General features: G+C 56.7%; 1 protein-coding gene across 2 annotated transcripts in view; it reads left to right on the forward strand.

Moving 5' to 3' along the window:
* Window positions 1-1,940: 1,940 nt before the first annotated feature.
* The window catches only part of LOC142004989 (olfactory receptor 12D1-like), a 63,085-nt gene continuing 42,364 nt past the window's right edge, over window positions 1,941-22,661 (forward strand). For both annotated transcript variants that reach the window (XM_074982661.1, XM_074982660.1), the window contains exon 1: window positions 1,941-2,166. The gene's annotated coding sequence lies outside the window, so the exon portion shown is untranslated. The remainder of the gene's footprint in view (window positions 2,167-22,661) is intronic.

Below are 22,661 nucleotides of genomic sequence, written 5' to 3' on the forward strand. Positions count from 1 at the left end.
ACCACACGCTTATAACTGTAGCTTAATAAACTTGTAACTAGTTAAGATCCAAGCCTAACTATTTTTGTTAACCCTTTTGTCACTGCAACACAGCCGGCACAACAAAAGAACTTTAACCATTTGGTTACAACAGCCTGGCCATAGGTAAGAGTGCTAGGAGCTGCCTGCTCTAACAGTAAAAACTGGGTTGCTTAGGACCCAGGGGAGTCCATCAGCCTGTCTTGGCTGCTTGCAGCGACGAGCTCTCTGCTCTTGTAGTTTTAAACTTGGATGATAACAAGGGCATAGTTGGTACCTCACCGCACATTACCTGGCCACCGGCTAACAGAATTGGCGTAGTCGGCAGGAGCCACTCAAGTAGATTGGAATTAACCAATCTTACTGCTTTTAGGTAAACACTCAGAACAGATTAAACAGGATGTATCTGCCATCAAAGATGCAGTTAAAATCTTACATCGAGAACAAACAAACAATAACCATATAAGAAGTAAACAATAGCCTTTTGTAACCGCACGCTTATAACTGTAGCTTAATAAACTTGTAACTAGTTAAGATCCAAGCCTAACTATTTTGTTAACCCTTTTGTCACTGCAACACAGCCGGCACAACAAAAGAACTTTAACCATTTGGTTACAACAGCCTGGCCGTAGGTAAGAGTGCTAGGAGCTGCCTGCTCTAACAGTAAAAAACTGGGTTGCTTAGGACCCAGGGGAGTCCGTCAGCCTGTCTTGGCTGCTTGCAGCGACGAGCTCTCTGCTCTTGTAGTTTTAAACTTGGATGATAACAAGGGCATAGTTGGTACCTCACAGCACATTACCTGGCCACCGGCTACCAGAATAGCCACCCAAGTAGATTGGAAGGGGGTAGAAAAGTATTCGCAGAGGATTTTTCCCTACTGGGAGAAATTTCTCAGCTTCAGCTGCACCGCTCAAGGACTCCACAGGGCACGGAAATGGCTATATGTATCCTGTGTGAGGGAGGATAAAAAGGGATTTGTTATACCAAGCTTGGCTTTCAGGGTATTCATTAAACTTTAGAGGGACAATTGCAGCATCCTTAACACCAAACAAAACTTTGTGACCTAGGGAGGCATTAATGACATTTCCCCAACAGTTTAACTGCGGTCCCTTTTCTTGTTGTGAGTGAACATCCCAGATCCCTAACTTCCTGTTGAATGAGACCAGGTGGGTGCACTGGTGGTCACCCAGGCTTCCCATCTGAGCCTCAGCATTTCCCCTGCTTTCAAAACAAATGGGATACATTGCTTTAGACGACCCTATTACATATTCCAGTGGTTGCCCCCACATAGTACGCTGCCATTGTTTTGGCTCCCCCCCAGAGTTAGTGTGAGGACTGCCTCCGGACCATTCCGGTCCCCACCGGAAGATGTCGCTCTTATTCCACCAGTCATTTAGGCCAAGGGGCACAAACTCAATTCCAGGTCCAGTGGGGGAGTTGAGCAGTGTGCACATCCAGCAGTCGGTTGCTTTGGCGATGGAGGCGATAGCTTGAACGGCACCCCGGAGTGGGTGGTCGGGTATGGCGATGGCAGCTGGAGCTAGGAGGATGATGATGAGTTGAAGGAGCGCATCCTTTGTCAGTCGGGGCTTTCCTAGATAGCTCATTTTAAAACTGAATACAATAATCAAAGAAGCTGTAACAGCAAGCAGTAAATATATACAGAGTTCATAGTGCAGCTTGGCATCTGGGCCAATCTCGGGAGGCGTCCGTTCCACTGAGGAGTTGTTTGGAGCCATGGGGCTGTTTCTGGAACAAATCACAAGGTCAGCCGGTCTTGGATACAATCCAAGCCTCAGTGATAGTTAGTGGTGCCTGGTCAGGGCCAGCAGTAATCCAAACTCCCTTCCCTTTGTATGAGTGCAGTACATGAGTCTGTGTTCCCAGGCTAGGGTGTCTAATTACAACAATATCTCCAGGATTATATTTGGAGTCCTTGAGCGGTGCAGCTGAAGCTGAGAAATTTCTCCCAGTAGGGAAAAATCCTCTGCTGATTGGACTGCCCGTAGGGGTCTGTCGGTTGTTCAGTCTCTGTACAACCTCATCCAGCCTGTTTCCCCAAGTGCCATCCGTGGGCTTCAGGTGGTTTTTTAACAGCCCATTCCAGCGCTCGACTATGCCGTTGGACTGGGGTCGATAAGGGAGGTGGTAAGTCCACTGAATTCCATGCTTAACAGCCCACTCTTGTACTGTTTTGTTTTTAAAGTGTGAGCCATTGTCAGATTGGATCTCTTGGGGTGTAGGGACTATTGCTATTACACGATTCAGTCCCGTGATGGTGGAAAGTCCTGTTGCCCCCTGGGTGGGGTATGCAAACCCTATTCCTGAGACAACCTCCACTCCAGTTAAAATATATTTCCACCGTTGTCTGGTAGTAGGGAGTGGGCCAATGTAATCAACCTGCCAGGTTGCCCATAGTGTTTTTCCATCTTTTAGTCTGGCAAATCGCTGCCCTTCTGCTACATGTTTTCGGGTTTCTGCACAGATAGTACAGGCTTGCACCAGGTCTCTAGCCTGTCGGTGGGTGATGGGCTACCCCCTGATATGTGCTTGCCGCGTTAACTCCTCACTTCCAGTGTGCCCTAAAGTATCATGCAGCCATAGGTACAAACGTTCCCAATCTACTTGGGCAGCAGAGATCTGGGCTGCTGCATCTGCCAGGTTATTTAGCTGTGCAGCTGGAGTATTATTCTTTTGATGGGCTGACACATGGCCTATGCTTAAGGCATTTTGGGTTGCATGATGGTATATCCATTTCCAGTATTTTAATCCCCATACAGGCTTTCCTCCAATTTCCCAGTTGTTATTTTTCCAGTTAGTTATCCACTGAGTAGCCCCTGCCCATATTGCGTAGGAATCGGTGTATACAACATTGGCTCCTGCCTTACAGGCTAGTACAATAGCAGCTAGTTCAGCTAGTTGGGCTGATCCCTCTATGTCTGCAGTTAGGGGTGCAGCTGATGCATCCGCTGGGACCGCTGCAGCTTTTCCCTTCCATTTCCCTTTTACCAGCTTTGCACTGCCATCTGTGAACCATACTCCCTCAGATTGAGATGGGTTAAACGGAGGAGCATCCTTAATAGGAGATGGTTGTGGGGGTAGATGGTATTCGGTAGGCATTCCCACTTTCCACAGGGACTCCTTAACCATAGTGGGATTCTGCGCAGTGTCTGCCCCACTGACCCTGTGATGTATGTAGAGTGCCCACCTTTGTACAGTCATCTTTTGGGCTACCCCAGGTGGTAACTCTTTTCCCTCCAATATAGGCTTAATGATCGGGAGAGGAGTGTGGAGTGTTACAGATTGGCCTTGGGTTAACTCCTCTGTCTCCCTTAGAGCTGTGAAAGCTGACAGGAGTACCTTTTCGTAGGGGGTATAATTGGTCTGTGACCCTTGCCATGACTTTGAGCCAAATTGAATAGGACGGCGAGGTACAGTTTCACTCTCCTGCCATAGGGCATAGGAGGACCCAGTATTCCCCACGGTGAGGTACAAGTGGAAGTGGGCATTGGGGTGGATTGGACCCAGAGCTTGATAGGTATGAATCTCACCTATTAGCTGTCTGAGGGCCTCCTCATGCACAGGGGTCCATTCCCATGTGGCACTCTTTTTAAGCAAGTTGTAAAGGGGTCGGGCTATGATAGCAAAACCCGGTACATGCTTTCTCCAGAATCCCAAAACCCCTAACATTTGTCTCAGTTGGGCTTTATCTTCTGGGGACGATGCCTGACTTAATTCATTTACAGTTTCATCAGGTATCGACCTTCGTCCTCCCATCCAGATGGTACCCAGGAATTTTACCTCATGAGAGGGACCTTGGCATTTATCAGGTGGTAGATCTAAGCCAAGACCTTCCAGGGCTGCCTTTACCTCAGTTACGGCTTCCTGTACCTCCTCAGAGGTATCCCCTCCTATTAAGATGTCATCAATGTACTGTAGGATCTGGGTGTTAGAAGGCAGGTTTAGGCCGCCTAAAACCTTTGCTAGTGCGGCATGGCAGATGGTGGGTGAGTGCGTATAGCCTTGGGGCATGCGAGTGAATGTATATTGGACCCCTTTCCAGGTAAAAGCGAACTTTTCCTGATCCTGAGGTTGCAAGGGAACCATGAAAAACATATCCTTTATATCCAATACAGCTAACCACTCCTTATTCCAAGTCTGTATGGTGTTTACAATGTCAATAATGTTGGGGACTGCTGCTGTAAGGGGCCCTGTGTTGCTATTAAGCTTTCGGTAATCTATGGTGAGCCTCCATTTTCCATTGGGCTTTTTCACAGGCCAGACAGGTGAGTTATATGGAGAATTGGTACGGATTAGAATACCCCGTTTCTCCAGGTCCTTTACAAGTTCAGAAATCGGGCCTATAGCTTCTGCTGGGACATTATACTGTTTCACGTTGGTTAAGGTCGAGGGTGGGAGAGCAGGAGCACTACTGAGCAGGTTGATTGTATATCTGGAGGCATCTTCTTCTTCCAGAACAGTGGTATGGGGCTTAAAGCCTGCTCCAAAAGCCCATTTCTCCCCATTTATTATTCCCTCTTTTCCTTTCAGAATGTCCATGCCCAATATGTTAGCATTACCGAGGATTATCTCGTGCTTTCGGGGCTGTCTGTAAAGTTGTAAAGGGATGTCTAATTTAACTTTGACCAGAGGGTATGTAATAATTGTGCCATTAACTCCTGTGACCAGTACTTGTTTTCGGCCAGTAGGTGGTGGACCGGGAAAGCTTTCTCGCTTAATCATGGATACTTGGGCTCCAGTGTCCACTAGAAAGGATGTTACATGCCTGTCATTTACTATTACTTGAATCCGGGGGTCATTTGCTGACTCATTCTCCCCTTTTAACTGATTTACTTGGAGGGGAGACTGACCCCCGCCACCTAGTTTCCCTGATCGAGATCGACTGGGGACGGCAGCTCACGTAGTTGCTGCCATAGTGGTGTGTAAAGGGTGTCTGGGAGAGGAGGAGCATCAGGAGTTACTGCTGTTTCCTCCTCTCTGGCCTTTCCAAAGGCAGCTAGGAGTTTTAGCTTTTCAGTCGGCAGCCCATGAATTACATCTTTGGGATAGCCTAAGGCCAGGCACTGTTTCCATAGCTTTGCTCGGAGCTCTTTCTCCTCTGGAGTTGTTTCACGTTTGGGCTTGAAGCCCCCCCGTTTCTTGGATTGGGAGCTTTCTTGTCTACCCTTTTGCTCCTCTTTTAACTGTCGCACTTAAGCTTTGTTTAGTGGGGTTTTACTTTCCCCAAACTCTCTGAAATATTGTATTAGGCGACGAAGCAAATCTTGAAAGGTGAGGTCAGTATTACTTTGTACCTCCATTCGGAGGGACAATGCCATTGCCTTATGGGCACTGGCAGCTCCCTTTAACAAAGGTCTCAGATCATTTACTCGGGCCAACTGTTCCCACGGGCTTCTTTCGTCCCTATTTTCACTCTGGTGCAAGTGGCTGAGCAAACTAATGGTGGCTATAGTTTGCAGGGCTTCCTTAGCTTCCTCTGCATTAGCCCATGGTATAACTGTGGGTTCATCTCGGTCTGCTGGATGTATTTCTGCAGCCCACCTAGTGACTAGGGTCCATAGTGTTCTGGGGCTTTCCTGTTCAGGGCAGCTGAGGGATATTTCTGCCCCCAAATTAAGCTGGTCACATTCATGGGCGACAAGGTGTATATGACCCCACCCTTGTAAATTCCAACACTCTGTTATCAAATCAGTGTGCTAAAGATAACCTTTTCAAGCCAGACCAAATTTTGCAAGACCTACTGGTTACTTTATACTGTTCTATTACCAGTGATCACTATTGTGTCCCATACCATGCCCCCAGGCTCGATCCAAACGAAGGATGGTATAAGGGACCTTTTTCTCCCATCCTCAGTAAAGAGCCTGGATTGTTTTTCATCTGTGGGGAAAAAGCTTATAAATACTTACCAACAAACTGGACTGGACGATGCTCTCTTGGGCACATAGTACCCGGGGGATTAACTGTATACCCTCACATCACCGCTCCCGGCATAACCAACCTGGGAAGCTTCTTGCATCGATCCAAAAGAAAGTTCACTCGTAACCCCCTCATTGAGCGACCCACAGGCTTCCACAGATTTACCCGTGCACTTTTTCCCTGGTTGGGAGTTGCTGAACTTGAGCGAGCCTTAGTTAACATCTCAGGCCAACTAGAAATAGCTCTTAATCATACTGCAGATGCCTTAAATCTTTTAAATAACCAACTCCAATCCGTAGCTCGCTTTGCTCTACAAAATAGAATTGCTCTAGATGCCATCCTAGCCCAACAAGGAGGTGTCTGTGCTGTAATAAATCAGTCCTGCTGCTTTTAGGTAAACACTCAGAACAGATTAAACAGGATGTATCTGCCATCAAAGATGCAGTTAAAATCTTACATCGAGAACAAACAAACAATAACCATATAAGAAGTAAACAATAGCCTTTTGTAACCGCAGGCTTATAACTGTAGCTTTAATAAACTTGTAACTAGTTAAGCTCTGAGCCTAACTATTTTGTTAACCCTTTTGTCACTGCAACACAGCCGGCACAACAAAAGAACTTTAACCGTTTGGTTACTACAGCCTGGCGGTGGGTGAGTGTGCTAGGAGCTGCCTGCTCTAACAGTAAAAAACTGGGTTGTTTAGGACCCAGGGGAGTACTTCACCGCACATTACCTGGCCGCCGGCTAACAGTCCTATGGAACGGCCCTCATCACCTACCTGGTGCCCAACTTTGGCTCCACTACAGAGAGTGACCTATTGATTTCCCTGTTGAACACAATCGTCTCACCAGCTTTGAACCCCATAATTTACACTTTGAGGAACAAAGAGGTGAAAGGAGCCTTGAGAAAACTTTACAGAAAAGCACCTTTTATCGCCACTGCAGAACCTAGAGCATCAAAAGTCAAGTTAGTCAAAATTGAGGTGGGGGTCCCGGTGAAAGGAAATTCCTAAACATTTTCTTGAATTTCTCACAACAGCGCTCAGTTTTTTTGTTGTTTTGAAAGCCTTTATCCTGTTGGTTAAATGGGAAGAAGACTTGTTGCCAGTTTACCCCAAAATTTTAAATTTCTATATTTTTTTAAAATACGAAAGGTAGAACAATTTCCCTGGATTTATAATTTGTTGAAAAAAAGGAAGCCCAGAGGAACAGGTTTAGTCAAAGTCTGGTCCTGATTTTCAACTGCCAAAATTGGAAATCTCAAAGGAAAACAGAGCGTCCAAGGAGGGATGTGTCATTGCAGGTTCACCTCTGCCGGCCATGTCCTTCCCAGGTCAGATTATGTGAAGCTGTTTCCTTACTACCCCCTTGCTCCTGACGATGACATGTGGGATGCTGACAGGGAAAGGTTTGGGGGGGCGTCCGATGCTGAGGACTTGTTCCGCAGAAGGAGGTAAGAATGGGTCGGTTGTAGCACCAGCAATATATTAGAAACAAGAGGAAGGCCAAGGATAGGGTAGGCTCATTGATCAGTGAAGAGAGAGGAACAATACCAAGAAAATTGGAAATGGCAGAGCTGCTTAACGACCTCTTTATTTCGGTCTTCACCAAGAAGTCTGATGGAGAAATGCCTGACATAGTGAGTCCCAGTGGGGAGGGAGTAGGTTTAGAAGATAAAATAAAAAAAGAAGGCAAAAATAACCTAGAAATGTTCCATGTCTGCAGGTCACCAGGACCTGATGAAATGCCTCCTAGAACACTGGCGGAGCTGAAAGGGGAGGTATCTGAGCCTTTCGCTTTCATGGTTGAAAAGTCCTGGAAGTCTGGAGAGATTCCAGAAGACTGGAAAGGGGCAAATAAAGTGCTCATCTCTAAAAAGGGGGAAAAAAAACAACTCAGGAAGTTACAGACCTGTCAGTTTACTAACTTCTGTGCCAGGAAAGATAATGGAGCAAATAATTTAGGAATTCATCTGCAAACTTCTGAAAGAAAATAAGGGGCTGGGTAACAGCCAGCATGGATATGTGAAGTACAAATCATGTCCAACCAATCCGATAGCTTTCTGTGATAGGATAATAAGTCTTGAGGACAAGGGAGAAAGGGTGGATGTGGTGTACCTATGTTTTAGGAAGGCATTTGATATTGTCTGGCATAAATTCTTATCAATAAACTAGGCAAATACAACTGAGATGGGGCTGCTGTAAGGTGGGTGCATAACTGGCTGTACAGCCGTTCTCAGAGAGTCGTTATCAATGGGTCACAGCCCTGCTGGAAGGGCAGAGCAAGAGGGGCTCTGCAGGGGTCTGTTTGGGGACAGGCTCTGCTCAGTATCTTCGGCGATGTGGATCTGGGCGTGGAGAGTGCGCTGCTTACGTCTGTAGCTGATACCAAGCTGGGAGGGAGAACAGGGTCGTAACTCAGAATGATCTGGGCACACTGGAGAAACGGCCTGAGGTCAATGGGGTGAAGCTGAATAAGGCCAAGTGCAAAGTGCTCCCCTGAGGAAGGCCCAATCCGTGTCAAGCCCAGCCGGGGAAGTGGCTGTCGAGGGAGGAGTCCTGCAGAAAGGGATCTGGGCTCAGAGCGGAGCACAAGCTCCAGAGGAGTCAACAGGGTGAGACTGTTGCCAGAAGCGCCAACCTGCTTGTGGGCATCACTGCCGGGTGTTGGGAGCCAGCCAGGAGCAGCAATTCCTTCCCCCCGCTCTGCGCTGAGCAGCCTCCGTGGGGCTTGTGCCCAGGGCTGGCCCCACATTTGCAGGAGGCTGTGGAGAAGGGGGAGCAGGTGCGGAGAAGAGCACAAGGCTGGTGGAAGGTGCAGAGAACATGAGCTGTGGGGGAGCCGGCCAGACCTGGGCTCCTTTCGCTCAGAAAAGAGAAAGCTCCCAGGGGCCAGGGGAGCGGGTCTCAAGCAGAGAGCTGCAAGGAAGAGGGATAATTGTGGTGCCCCCCAGCCAGCCCCCAGCCCCTCCCACTCCCCACTGCCCCCCTCTCCCCACCCAGCCCGTCCTGCAGCAGGGAGTCCCACAGGCTCTGGGATGTCCTGATGGCAGAGATGGGACCAGATCCTGCCCTGGGGCTGAAGCAGAGGCTGATCCTGCCCTGGGGCTCAGGCGGGGGCTGATCCTGCCCGCTGTGGGGAGAAGGGCCACGCCAGCCCAGCCGGGCAGGGGCACCTGTATGCCGGGACTGGAGCTGTGCCCTGGCTGTGGAAGCCATTTCTGTCACCGGTGTGTAGAGCGGCACCGACCCTGGGGCTGGGGGGCCAAGTGAGGGGTGTGATGAAAGCTGGAGATGCCCTGAAGCTGTGTGTGACTTGTGTGTCGGTGCCGTGGTCGTGTGAGAAGTTACACACATTGGCTCCGTAGCTGTGTTAGAAATGTCTGAGTGCTGAGAGTCACACTAGGGGGTGCAACACACACACACACACACACACACAGAACCAGGCTGCTGGGCTAGACACCAGGCTCAGCCGTCGAATACACATCTCAGGGATGTGGGACTTGTCGTCCACAGCAGCCCAAGGGGTCAGGTGGCCTGGGCTGAGCAATGGGGTTGAAATCGGATGCTCAGACGTCCATCCCAGCTGTCGGAGAGACAGGCCAGGAGCAGTTGGGGATGTGAATATTAGCTGGGGCAGGCTCAGTCCCGACTCAGCCCCAGGGTAGGATCAGCCTCCGTCTTAGCACCTGGGGCAGGTTCAGCTCCCTCCTCAGCCACTGGGGACCAGGAGACCGTGGATGGGAGGGACCAGCTGACACCTCTGTCCCTCGGGCTCCTCGCAGGGGCTGCTGCTCTCCTGCGCCCGGATCGTCCTCCCCTCCATCGGCCCCCTCGCCCCAAGAAAGCGAACCGGCTGGGGACTCTGGGCGGGGGAGAGCTACGTGCTGCCGGTGTGGGGAACGCAGAGGGGGCCAGACCCTGCCGGCTGCCCTGGGAACTCCGGGCCCAGCACAGACCTGTGTGCGATGGATCGTACTGTGGGTAAGGGCTGCGGCTGAGTGACAGGACAGCGGCTTCCAGCCCAGCCCTGCCCTGCCGTGACTCGCTGGGCGACCTTGGCTGAGGTTCTGCCCCAGGTCTGGGCCTGTTTCCTCATCTGTCTCCCCGGGAGGTTACGGCTGGGAGATGCCATCCAGAGAGAGGAAAGCAGGGGAGAGGTTCAGCCCTTGTCCTCAGGCAATGGCCCCACCCTGCCATTCACCAGCCATGGAGTCTTTCTCACCCCCATGCTGCAGCACATGGCGGCGTTGCTGGGTGCTGTTATATAGCGCCTCTGCCCCACCCCAGAAGTGGCTGCATTTCAGCACTGGGGAACTGACTCTGGGGCAGCACTGCAGTGCGCTATCAGGCAGCTGTCGCGTCCCACCCCACAGGTGGCTGCATTGTAATGCTGGGTGGAATAATTTCCATACAGACCCATTGAGGGCAAGTTGATTCTCACCATTTTTGTGGGGAGGGGCTGTTGGTGCTGAATGGGGCTGGGTGGCCGGCCCGTGGAGACACCCCACTGACTAGAGAGAGCTCAGCAGAGCAATGGGACACGGACCGTCGTGCCAGACGCCCACTCGGACTTGGAGGGGCTGAGTCGGGACGAGCCCCTTGCAGGCCCTGGCCTGGCCTTGTTGCCCTGCACAGAGCCCAGCCAGCCCAGCCCGGTGCTGCCGGAGCCAGACGAGGAGCTGTGAACGCCCCCTGCCGCCTCTCTCGCCCTGCCAGCGATGGAGGGAGGGGTTAGCGGGAGGGCTGGGAGCCACTGGCCAGGACCCCGGCTTTCCCTGCCCATTGACTTCCCTTACTGCCGCCGCCGGGAGTGCAGACAATTACCCCACGCGGCTCACCCGTCCCCCAGCCCCTCTCCAGGTGTCTCGTCTCCCTCCGCTTTGGGAGACCCAAACGGACCCGAACAGACTGGCCCAGCTGTGCCTGGGGGGCTGGGAGCCTTGTGCCTGAACCCTGCCCCGAGCCCCTCACACCCCACAGCTCCAGACGCCGGCAGCAGCAGACGTCCCATTACAGAGAATCGGGGAGTTCCAGGTTCATTGACGTGATAGTTACTCACCTCAGTTCCCAGTGCAGTGGGATGTTTCCAGCCATGCAGATGAGCTTTGTTCCCAGCTCTTTGCCGGCCCCTTGCTCTGAATTCGGAGGGAGTTGGGCTCTGTGGTTTGAGAAGGTCGCGCACCCCCGCCGTAGGGCCGAGCAGGTTCCTTTGGGCACAGGCTGGTGTGGGTAAAACCCCCCGTGGGCAGGCGGGTGAGATGTTGTGGCTGGAGTCGCAGTGTGGGCAGAGCTGCCAACGTCGGGGTGTCGGGCAGGGACCGGTTCTTGGGTTGGGGTTTCTGTGCTGTGGGGTGCGGCTGCTGGCGAGTGTTGGCGTCGGGTTGGGGTTGTGTGTGGGCAAGGCCTGGCCTGTCTCCCAGCACCTGTGAGAGGGAGGGACCGTTCCTAGGAGTGGGGGTGGGTCCATGAGATGCTGGTGGGACATGAGCTGGGGCTGCACATGACGATGGGCTGTTCTATTAGTTCCCTTCCTGGGCCTGTCCTGGAGCAGGCGACTTCTGGGCACAGCTCTGGTTGTGTCCGTCTGTGGCCTCTGTGTGCCAGGTGGGTGTTGCAGTGTCAGCAAAGCCCAACACAGCCCTGGGGGTGTTTGTCTCTGGCAGATCGGAGCCAATGTGGGTGTGTCTCAGGACGGGGCATTAGACACTGACCGTGTGACCTGGTCTGGGTGGAAGCTGGAGGCCGGTAGGAAAGTAACAACCACGCGGGTTTTGCCCACAAAAGCTGATGCCCAGATAAATCCATTAGTTGAAGGCGCTGCTGGACTCCTCATTGCTTCTGTAGAGACAGACGAACGCGGCTCCTGCTCCCCCAACACCTGTTAGTTAATCTGCGTCTCCCAGACACACCAGTCCTGGTGCTCGGCCCAGTGCTCAGAGCAGTGAGGTGGAAATGACTTTGTGTTTCCTCTGAGCCCAAGCTGTGGTGGGTCCCACCGAGACATGGGACCAGGCAGCGGGTGCTGGAACCCACCTTTTGCCTGGGGCTGGGGAGTCACACAAAGGGTCCCTGCCCTTGGGGAATTCTGTCCCAGGACGGGGAAGCCATGTGTGGTCATCTCAATCCACAATCTCACTCTTCAGCCGCGCGGGATTTCTTTGTACAGGGTGTGACGGGGTGTATCAATCTGCCACTGGGTGTGAACGTGAGCGTTTGTGCCTCCAGCTCCTACCAGCGGCCACTGAACTCACTTGAGAGGGAGGAATTTCCCAACTGCCCCGCACTCAGCAGCGGGAAATGTGGGCTCCCTCGTGCTGAGCTGCTCCAGACAATTCTTTCCCAGCGCTCGGCTGGGGGCTCTGGCCAAACACTCCTGCTCTGAGCGACCCCGTGTCTGGGCTCGGAAGGGAGTTTCAGGGGGTCGGATGTGCAGAGCCCATGGGGGTGGGGGATGAGGCTCCCTCCCTCTGCGGTGTGCGCCAGGGTCCTGGGCTGGGTTCAAGTCATGTCAATGGCTGCCCCAAAAACACTCCTGGGTGTGTGGGCTGCATCCCAGGGAGGGCTCTGCTGGCACCGCTCTGTCCCCACAGGCCTGGGGTGTAGCCGCCCGCTCAGTTGTCCTGGGAAAAGTGTTTCACCTCCTCCGGCTTGCAGGGAAAAGGCTGAAACCCGACCCCAGCGTGTGCTTCAGGCTCAGAAAGCAAAGCTCAGAAAAAGACCCCACACGAGAGTTTTCTTTATTTCACTTTAATCTCAGTGTTTCCAGCCGGTCTCACAGTCATTTCATTCGGCTCCTGATGTCACTGCACCTGAGGTGGGGGGAGATTTCGGCATCGAGGGAGCATCTCTGGGAGGCCACGTTTCACCTTCCCTCTTCCCAGCCATGCAGGAGGAGGCAGAGGGACTGCGGAGTCAGCGGCAGGCTGGATAAATCGTGGCTGGTACCGGGGGCGGCAGACAGTGTTTTGTGCCTGGTGAGCAGCAGGTTTCTTTATGCACCAGTCTGTCGCCACGAGCCTCTGGCCACTCACTGCTGGGGTGTAAGCCCTGCCGTGGCCCTGGGCGCTCCTGGCCAGGCCCTCCCTTTGCTCCTCCACTCTCCATGCAGGCAGATCTCGGAGTGGGGTCCACCTTCCCTGAGAACCTCCCACCTCCTCCATGGAAGTGGTGGGAAAGGGGCTGGCAGGAACTCCTGGCCGTGTTGGCCCTCGGGGTCGTAGAGGAATCCCCTAGTGCAGTGTTTCTCCCCCTGGGGGTCCCAGACCAGAAGGGGGCAACAAGGCGAGCGCAGGAGGGTCACTCGCAGGGCACCAGACTTTCGGGCTTTTCTCAGGCATGGCCTCGTCTGCAGTCCCCAGGTCTCCGTCCAGGCGGAGTTTGGAAATCAGAAGAAATGTCCGTGATCTCTCCTGGCTTCCGAGCTGGGTGTCTGGAGGGGCAGCTGCTCTCTGCCGCCCAACCCGGTCAGCAGCGGCGCAGATGGAAAGGCAGTAACATCATCGCTGGTTGCACTCCCTTCTGCGCTGCTGCTGCTGGCACTGACTTCACAGCTGGGCTCCGCTCGCTCTCACACCCAGCGTTGAAGGGAGAGATGCCACAGGAGGCGGTGCCGGGGGAAGGGTGGCAATGCCGTGCTACACCCCTTCCTTCTGTGCTGCTGCTGGTAGCGGCGCTGTCATCCGAGCTGGGCGCTGCCATCCAGCAGCAGAGCAGTGGGAGCAGTTGTGGTTCCCGGCTCGGAGGGTGGCCCCACTGAGCAGCGAGGGAGCGGTGGTCACTGACAGGCCACTCCGCCTCCTGCGCTGATACTGGTGGTGCCATTGGCTTCAGAGCTGGGTGTCCTGCCGGTGACCACCCCACCCTCGCTGCTCAGTGCAGCCACCCTCCACACTGGGAAAAACAACAGCGGCCACTGCTCTGCTGCCGCCCAGGGCCAAAGGCAGTGCCACCGCCTGCAGTGGGGCAGAAGGAAGGGCGGCGATACCATACCAGGCCCCTCCCTCCTGCGCTGCTACTGGCGGTGGAGCTGACTTCAGCCTTGGGCGCCCTGCCAGTCTCTGCCTCTCTCTGGCCCCTCGGGGTGGGGAGCCAGGCTGCCCCCGGCAGTGGCACAGAGGAGAGGTTGCACTCACAGACCTTCTGTGCCTCTGCTGGGGGCAGAGGCCTTGTGCACGTGGTGACCGCTCTCTCTTGCCGCCCAGCTGAGAAGAGAGAGGCTCCGCCAGCAGCGGCACAGAAGGGAGAGTGGCAATTCCAGCCCAGGCCTCCCTCCCTCCTGCGCTGCTGCTGGCGGTGGGGTTGCCATCCAGGTTGGGCACCAGACCCAATCCCACTGCCCCAGCCCCCCGTCAGGCAGTGCCCCCGGCAGGGTGCACAAGGAAGGGAGGCAATGGCTCGCCAGGCCACCCTGCCCTCTGCACTGCTGCTGGGGTGGCGCTGCCTTTCCCGCTGCCCACGTGGGCAGACAGAGCTGCCCCCAGCAGGGGCGCAGCAGGCCGGGCATCAACGCCATCGAATGGCGCCCTGCGTTCTGCGCTGCTGCTGGTGGCTCTGCCGCCTTCTCAGCCAGGTGCCTGGCCAGGGGCTGCTGCCCTGCAGCCTCCCAGTGTGGAATTCAGCACTGCCAGCAGTGAGGATGTGAAGGACGAGTCGACTTTGGGATAAAGAAGTCACAGTGACTGGTGGATTCCCCCCACTTGCTGCCTGTGTCATACAGTGGCAGGAGAGGAGGGGAAGAGAAGGTACTTCGAAGTGGCAGTGCCATGTGGAACCCAGGGGCAGCCGGCGACTCCCTAGCTCACCGCGGGCTCCCTGCGGCATTTCCACAGACCCCGGATTCCCCAGTGGATCCTGGGTTGGGGGAGATGCTGCGTGGAGCCCGGGACCCACTGACCCTCGGCTCCATGAGGCGCTTCCACTTTGAAATGCACCAGAGTCTCCGGACTTCCCGCTGGCCCCGCGCTGCACAGGGAGTTCCCATGTGAAATGCACAAGGGCCCCGCTGGGCTCACGTCCATGTCAAAGTGCAGAAGTGTCCACCAGCTCCTCGAGCAGTCGATGGAAATTCCACCCACCAGGAAACGAATCTCTGTGACGTCCTTAGTCTGCAGCACCAGCGGCAGCGGTGGCAGCACAGAAGGGAGGGAGGCAAAGCTGCCCCAGGCCACCTGTCTTCTGCACGGCTCCCGCCAACGGCAGTGACTGTCCGGCTGCCTGGCGGGAACAGTGGTGCCGCCGGCGGCGATGACAGAGAAGGAAGAAGGGCGGCACCATGCAGGGCCGCCCTCCCTTCTGCGCTAGGGACGTCAGACAGGAAGTCATTGAATAACGGTGTCACCGCCCCAAACCGCAGCAACTCCACAATTATTCCACAGCTCCTGGGGGCGGGAGAGCTGGGTGGGAACCCACTTTCCATGTGCACCGGCTCCCGCCTGCTCCCCGACCCTCCCCATCGCTGCATCTCTGCCCCAGGCAGCAGTGCGGGGGCAGGAGACCAGGCAGCTCTGTGGGATCTGGTGCTCATGGGGAGGCACCTTGAAAACCGGCTCCCCACAGGCACCAGCTCCCACCTCCCCTCCCCATCCTGCCCCTGATACTGCGGCCGCCGGGGGAGGGGTGTGCAGCCGACAGGATTAACCAAGCGGCCCAGGCGTATTGTTTAATCTTGTCGTCGATGACACACGTTGACACCCCCAGTTTGTGCTGCTGCTGGCGCCGGCGCTGCCCTCTGTAGTATCCCCTGGCCAGTGGCACCCGCTCTCTGGTCCCCCCGTTTGGGAGTCAGGGCTGCCCCCAGCCGTGGGGCAGACGGAAGTGCTGCAATCCCACCCCAACCCCCACTTCACATCCTGCTGCACCGCTGTTAGGAGCAGCACTGACTGCCCAGCGGGGCGGCCAGAGAGTCGTGGCTGCTGGTGAGACGCCCAGCTCGGAAGGCAGGGCCACCGCCAGCAGTGGCACAGACGTAGGAGTGACAATACCACACAATGCCCCCCCTCCTTCTGTGCTGCTGCTGGCAGGGACGCTGTCCTCTGAGCTGGGCCCCTGGCCAGCAGCCGCTGCTCTGCCACCACCCAGCTCAGAAGGCAGCTCGCACTCAGCAGCAATGCAGAAGGGAAGGTGGTAGTAACATATCCGGCTCCCTTCCCTCTGTGCTGCGGCTGGGGGAGGCGCTGACTTCTGAGCTGGGTGACCTGCCAGCGGCTACTGCTCTGATGCAGCCCAGATTGAAAGGCCGCCCCACTGCCAGCAGCGGTGCAGGAGGAGGGGTGGTGATACCGCACCAGGCCTCCCTTCCCCCTGTGCTGCTCCTGGCAGTGACGCTGCCGTCCTAACCGGGCGCCCAGACAGTGGCCGCTGCTCTCCAGGCACTCAGCTTGGAAAGCCGGGAGAAATCTGACATTTTTAATATTTCCAAACATCCGCCCAGAGGAAGATTTGAGGCCCAAAGAGGAGGTCATGGCTGGGAACACCCGGACGGCCAGTGACCCTGCTTGTGAGCCACCTACCCTGCCCTGTGACCCCCTTGTGGGTTGGGAGCCCCAGCTGGAGAAAGGCTGCACTAGGGGAATCCCCAATGACCCTGAGATCCAACAGGGCAAAGAGTTTCTGGCAGACCCTTTCCCACCACTTCCATGGAACACGCCGTAACTCGGGCCCCATCGCGTCCTCCTGCCCCCTCGCCCATTTCACAGCCAGGCAGTTCCCACGCTGCTCCGGTTCCCCCTCTCGGGTGTTCTCGTGGGAAATTTCACGGCGCTCTGACCGTGCAGGTCCTGGCCTGACATAGGGTGTGTGCAGTGGGGGAGGGGGACGTCCCAAGAATGACACTTTCACTCCCCAGGAGCATGCGGGGCAGGGCCAGAGCAGTTCCACCCTCATTTCTCCTGCCTCTCAGGGTGGCGCTGATCTCCCTGCCAGGCGTGGCCGTGTAGGGGAAGGACAACTCCTGTCCCATCCCGGCCTGGCCACGTGACCAGCTGGGCCCCCCAGGCTCCTCACCGCGTGGGGAGATCAGATTCCACCCCCGTCACACCTCTCCTGGCTGTGAAATGGGTGGAGCCCTAGTCACGTTCTCAGGGACCTTCCTCCCCCCCAAGAGCAGGGCTGGGGAACCTGTGTCGGGTCAGGGCCACTGACCCACAGACAAATCATTCGGCGGCAGCACACAACTGAGAGAGCCCCCCCCACCCCTCCCAGCGTGGGCTCCCCAGTGCAGGGGGGAGCTCTGAGCTTCAGGGGCCGCATCCCCACAAGCCGGGGGCTGCATCCGGCCACTGCCCCTGAGGTTCCCCACCCCTGCCGCAGCGCTGTGCACTGGATGGGAGTCTCCCTGGGAAGGGCCTGGCCTGGCCATGAGCGCCCAGGGCAGGGCTGCGACGCGCCGTATTTCTGTGGCTTCTGTGCCCAGCGTCGTGGCTGATGGGCGCCGCAGCCCAAGCTCGGGGTCTGGGGGACGCGGTGCGACGGGGAGGCCCCTTGGTGTGTTGAACTCTTCAGCAGGTCCCCGTGGTGCAGCCCCCGTCTGCTTCTCTGCCCTGGCCGGCAGGTTTCTCCTCCGCCGCCCTTGTCCCGTGCGTGACCTCGCAGGGCCCTGGCCGCTGGGCCGGCTGTTCAGCCTCCCATCTGCGCAGCGACCAGCCCCGTCCCTGGGCTGGAATTCTCACAGTCGGGCCGCTGGGTCCAGCCCGCGCCTGGCTCTGAGCGGACGGCAGCTTCTCCCGCCACAAAGCCTGTGGGCTCCGAGCTCCCCTCTGGCAGAACTGCCTTGGGGCAGGGCAGCCTAGTGAGCGGAGTCCATAACCCGCCTCTTTTCTCAGGGCAGTGCGGCCCAATGGCCAGAGTCGCTCCCTTGCCCCTTTTCTCAGGGCAGTGCGGCCCAATGGCCAGAGTCGGTCCCTTGCCCCTTTTCTCAGGGCAGTGCGGCCCAATGGCCAGAGTCGGTCCCTTGCCCCTTTTCCCAGGGCACTGCGGCCCAATGGCCAGAGTCGGTCCCTTGCCCCTTTTCTCAGGGCAGTGCGGCCCAATGGCCAGAGTCAGTCCCGTGCCCCTTTTCTCAGGGCAGTGCGGCCCAATGGCTACAGTCCATAACCTGGCCGTGGCTCACAGGGCTGGGCAGGTCCCTGTGCGGGACAGGAGACGGGGGCGGTTCCATCCCCCGCGGGGGGCAGCCCCTCCCTCTCCACGGGAGCCCGGTCCGGGCTGCAGGTGGTGCTGTGGCTCCCGGCCCGGCGTGAGCGGGAAAAGCTGCGACCGAGGCGCTGACTCCCGCCGGCGGCTCCCTCCCTCCCCAGCAGCCGGCGCCTGCCCTGGCCCAGCCCCTGCCGAGCCGCGGGCACCTGGCGCCAGGCTGAGCCGGGGGAGCTGGCGCGTCCCCGTGGCCGGGCTGGAACATGGGCCCTTGAAGTGCCAGGGGCTCCCTGAGCCAGGAGCAGATGAGCTGGGCCCACGTCTGGCTCAGCCCGGCTCTGACTCTGCCCCAGGGTCACTCCCAGGCGCAGCCCTGCAGCTGCCGCCCTGCGGCCTGTGGGAGCCGCCTGCCCACGCCGGGGTCCGGGAGCCGGCTCAGAGGTCACTCGCGGGCAGCGCGGGCGGGGGGCCGGGAAAGGGGGCGGAGGCAGGAGGGGGCAGCCAGAGGGAGGGAAAGGGGCGAAGGGAACCAGACCGAGCAGGCTCCAAACCCCTCGGCGGCTCCCACCTTCTCCCCGGGCCCAGCCCCACCGGCCGCAGGGAAGGAGAAAACGCCCACGAGGCTCCTCCTGCCCCGCCCGTCGGTCCCAGTTCTCCCTCCGGCCCCCGCAGAGACCCTGGGGAGGCGCCGGCTGCTGCCAAGCCGCGGGAATCTCTGAGCTTGTCCCCGCCTCGCGCCTCTGTCCTGATTGGCTGTTGTCAGGGTCTCTCTGTGAGGTCATCCCTGTCCTCCAATAGGCTGAGGTGCTGCCACAGGCCTTTGTGATGTCACTGCTACCCCCACTCCTCCCCCGCAAGGCTGGTGTCCTGGCCCTGGCCAGCCCCTCTGGAGGTTGGAGGGGTTCCCCTGGCGCCCCACTGAATGGCAGCTGGGTCTGGGGCAGAGCAGGCTGGGCAGTAACACCCCAGGGGCTGCTCCCTCGGCCCCACCCAACTCATCAGTCCTCGGCAGACAGGCCAGTGTAACCGGGGAGGTGTTAACCAGACACTGGTCTGAGCCCTGGCATGGACACAAGGGCGCTGCTATTGAGGCCCCTTCTCTTGCTAGAGTGTATTTATTGTACGTCCTCAGCTGGAGCCACGGCCTGCTGGAGGCTCTGTCACACGGTTAGGACTGACTCCCTGGGAGTTTTTTCCTCTCCCCAGCACCAGTTTAATGACAATTGATACGTTGTCAAAACACCTTTAACTCATCTCTTCAGCAGCACACAACCTACTTTCCAGAGGAGAGAAGGTTCATTATCCCCATTCCACAGATGGAGAAACTGAGGCATGGAAAGGGGCAGGGCCTTGCCTTAAGTCACCAAGCTGGATAGTGGTAGGCCCACACCCATTGGGTCTCAGTCCAGGGCTGGACGTACTCCCCTTGATCAGGAACGGCCCTATTAGTGCCCCTCTGAGCATGTTAGTCTATAAGGTGCCACAGGACTTCTTGTTGTTTCTGAAGATACAGACTCAGTCGGCCCTTCTCTGACAGATTTACAACAACCCAAGGGACGTGTTCCTTCACATGGCACGCAGTCAACCTGTGGAACTCCTCGCCAGAGGATGTTGTGGAGGAAACATCCGTCTCCATCCATTTTGCCCCCCACATTCTCTCTCTCTTTCCTGTTTCCCTTAGGGATCCCAAACCTCTTGCCAGGCTCAGGCGGCCTTGTGGATTTCAGGGCTGGAGACCTCTGATGGGTCCATGATGTGAAGTTCCCCCACTTGGTGATTTGCCCGATACTGAGCTGCTGGGGGAAGATCAGGCCAGGCTACGGAGAGAGTTGTTGCCGGACTGTGGCACTCTGGGCATGACACAAGGCGAGGGGATAACACAGCAGCGTGCACAGACCTGCCCTCGGTGGCTGGTTCCTGCCTTGGAGATGCTTGAGGGGGACTGGTCTGTCCCCTGGAACATCATTTGTCCTGCCACACAAGGAACATCAGCGCCTCTCCACCAGTCCACTCTCTAGACATCTCTGGGGACACTTGTTTGACCTTCGAGAACCACAAGAAGTCCTGTGACACCTAAAAGACTGACATATTTTGGAGCATTTCATGGATTAGCTTTGTGTGCGAATCGCGAGAGTCCCAGAGAGGTGTCCCCCAACCACCCCTGGGGCTGCGTGTGGAGACTAGCTCTGCACATCGCGTTCACAAATGAGCTGGGAAAAGGGATACACAGTGAGGGGGCAAAATTTGCAGCTGAACTGCAGTTAAATCGCAGGGAGACGGCGAAAAGCTACAAGATGATCTTTCTGAACTGGGTGTTCGGGCAACAAAATAGTGGAAATATTTTGCAAAACTAGATTATTTTAAAAAAATTCAGTCAACTCTGCAAAGAACCAGACACCCCCAGTAGCTGCAACACACTGACAGAGACCAAGCTCTGTCCTGGGTCTGAGCTGCAAGCCAGCATGGGAGCCAGCCGAGTGTGATCAGTCCTGCAAACACCGGCCTTTCCACTGGACAAAAAGCAACCGTCGGCGAAGGGTCAACTTCTGTCCGTGGGAGTGATGGACTGTCAGCTCACCATCAGCCTGGGGGCCCATGGGAACGGGGAGAATCAGCAGGACACGTTGGGACATTCTGGGCCCTTGTCAACACCCTCATCCTGGAACTGACCAGGCTCTCCTACCTGAGTTGGCCCCTTTGGGGATGTCTATACTGGAAGACCAGGATTCCGAGGAGAGTCCACAGACCCTGGGGTGGTTAACCGAGGGCTGGAGAGACTGCACACCTGGCACATGTACCCTACCTGGGAGACTGACCCATTCGGAGTCGTTCTTCCGGGGTTTGGTCTTTGTGCCCTGGCGGGGACGTGCGAAATCGCAGGATCGGGGGTCAACAGCCGAGCCTGGTGCTTGTCACTCTCGCAAGGCGTGAAAGAGCTCAGCAGGAGAGTTTCTCCCCTTGGCCTCCCTCTGTGAGCACAGCCAGATCAGCCAGTGGTAGGTACGTCCATTCTAGCTACGCGGTGGCTGTACCTGGCATGGCACATCGGTGGTCGACTGTGAGGTCTGGTGTTGACCTGACCTCGTTTGGAACCTCTCGTGAGGAACCATTGAACCCACATCCCAACCTGCTGCTCCAACGTCCACGTCACACTGAGTCAGCCTGAATCAAACCCTCCATGTTCCAGCCCTCCGCGTGCCCTCCCCAGACGCTCTAGCTCTATTCCCAGGGCGGCGTGGGAAACCCTGACTGTCCACCCAGCCTGACTGCCCAGAGGACGACTCAGCCGTCCCCCGGGAGTTAAGGGGGCCAACGTTCTACTCCTACACAGCAGGATCCCTTGGCCACGCCCCTTCCCCACCTCCCAGTCACCACCTTCTCCTCTCCAGCGGCTCATTCCCCTCCATGCTCATTCGCTGCCCCTGGGCTGGGGTCGGGGTGGGAGGGGCGGGAGAGGTGAGGCTCTAACTGGGGGTGGGGGCTCTGGCAAGAGGGGCTCCAGGCCGGGCTGGGTGTTGGAGAGCAGGAAGGAGTGAGGGCTGTGGCAGGGGCTGCAGGCCCCGGGGTGGGCTGAGGCTGAGGGGCTGGGGGTGCTGGAGGAATTCTGGGTGGGGGGACTCAGGGCTGGGGCAGGGGTTTGGGGCTCTGGGTTGGAGTATAAATGTGCCTCAGGCAGCTCCCAGTCAGTGGTGCAGGGGGCTAAGGTGGGCTCCCAGCCGGTTCTGGCTCCATGGTGGCCCTTGGAGGTGGCTGGCAGGACCGGCTCTGGCGTTACCCGCCATTTCCAGGACAATGTGTGGAGTCAGGACAGGTGGGACCAGCCTGTCTTCCCTCCTGCAGCACCACCGACTGGGCTGTTCACGGTCTGGCCAGCAGTGTGCACCGGAGCCGCCCGCCTCCCTTTCCCGCCAGGAATTCTGGTCGAAATACAGATGCCAGATGACCCTAGTGGGACTGGGGAATACGTCTGATGGGCGCCCAGGGTATTTCTGTGCAGCGATTAATAGCCTGCAGCTGGCGGTGTGAGCTGGGCAGGGGTCCTGGGGCTCAGGCTGGGGGGATGTAAAATTCATAGAATCCTCGGGCTGGAAGAGACCTCGGGAGGTCATTGAGTCCAGCCCCCTGCCCAAAGCAGAACCAACCCCAACTAAATCATCCCCGCCAGGACTTTGTCCAGCCAGGACTTGAAAACCTCTAGGGACGGAGATTCCACCACCTCTCTAGATAACACACTCCAGTGCTTCACCTCCCTCCTGGGGAAACAGTTTTTGCTAATATCCAACCTACACCTCCCGCACTGCAACTTCAGACCATTGCTCCTCGTTCTGCCATCCATCACCACTGAGGACAGCCTCTCTCCGGCCTCCTTTGAGCCCCCTTCGCAAAGTAGGAGACTGGTATCTGAAGGACAATATGCAAATGAGGTACCAGATATGTAAACCAGTGCCTCATTTGCATTTTCGCTTTCCTTCACTTGCATGCCTCTTTCCAAAGAGGAGTACAAGTGGAGACCCAGCTGGCCAGCTTAAATCCACGTTTGCTTGTGTCCAGAGTGGGCCCTAACTTAAACAAG

The sequence above is a fragment of the Carettochelys insculpta genome, chromosome 32 (assembly GCF_033958435.1).
Source record: "Carettochelys insculpta isolate YL-2023 chromosome 32, ASM3395843v1, whole genome shotgun sequence".
NCBI lineage: Eukaryota > Metazoa > Chordata > Testudines > Carettochelyidae > Carettochelys > Carettochelys insculpta.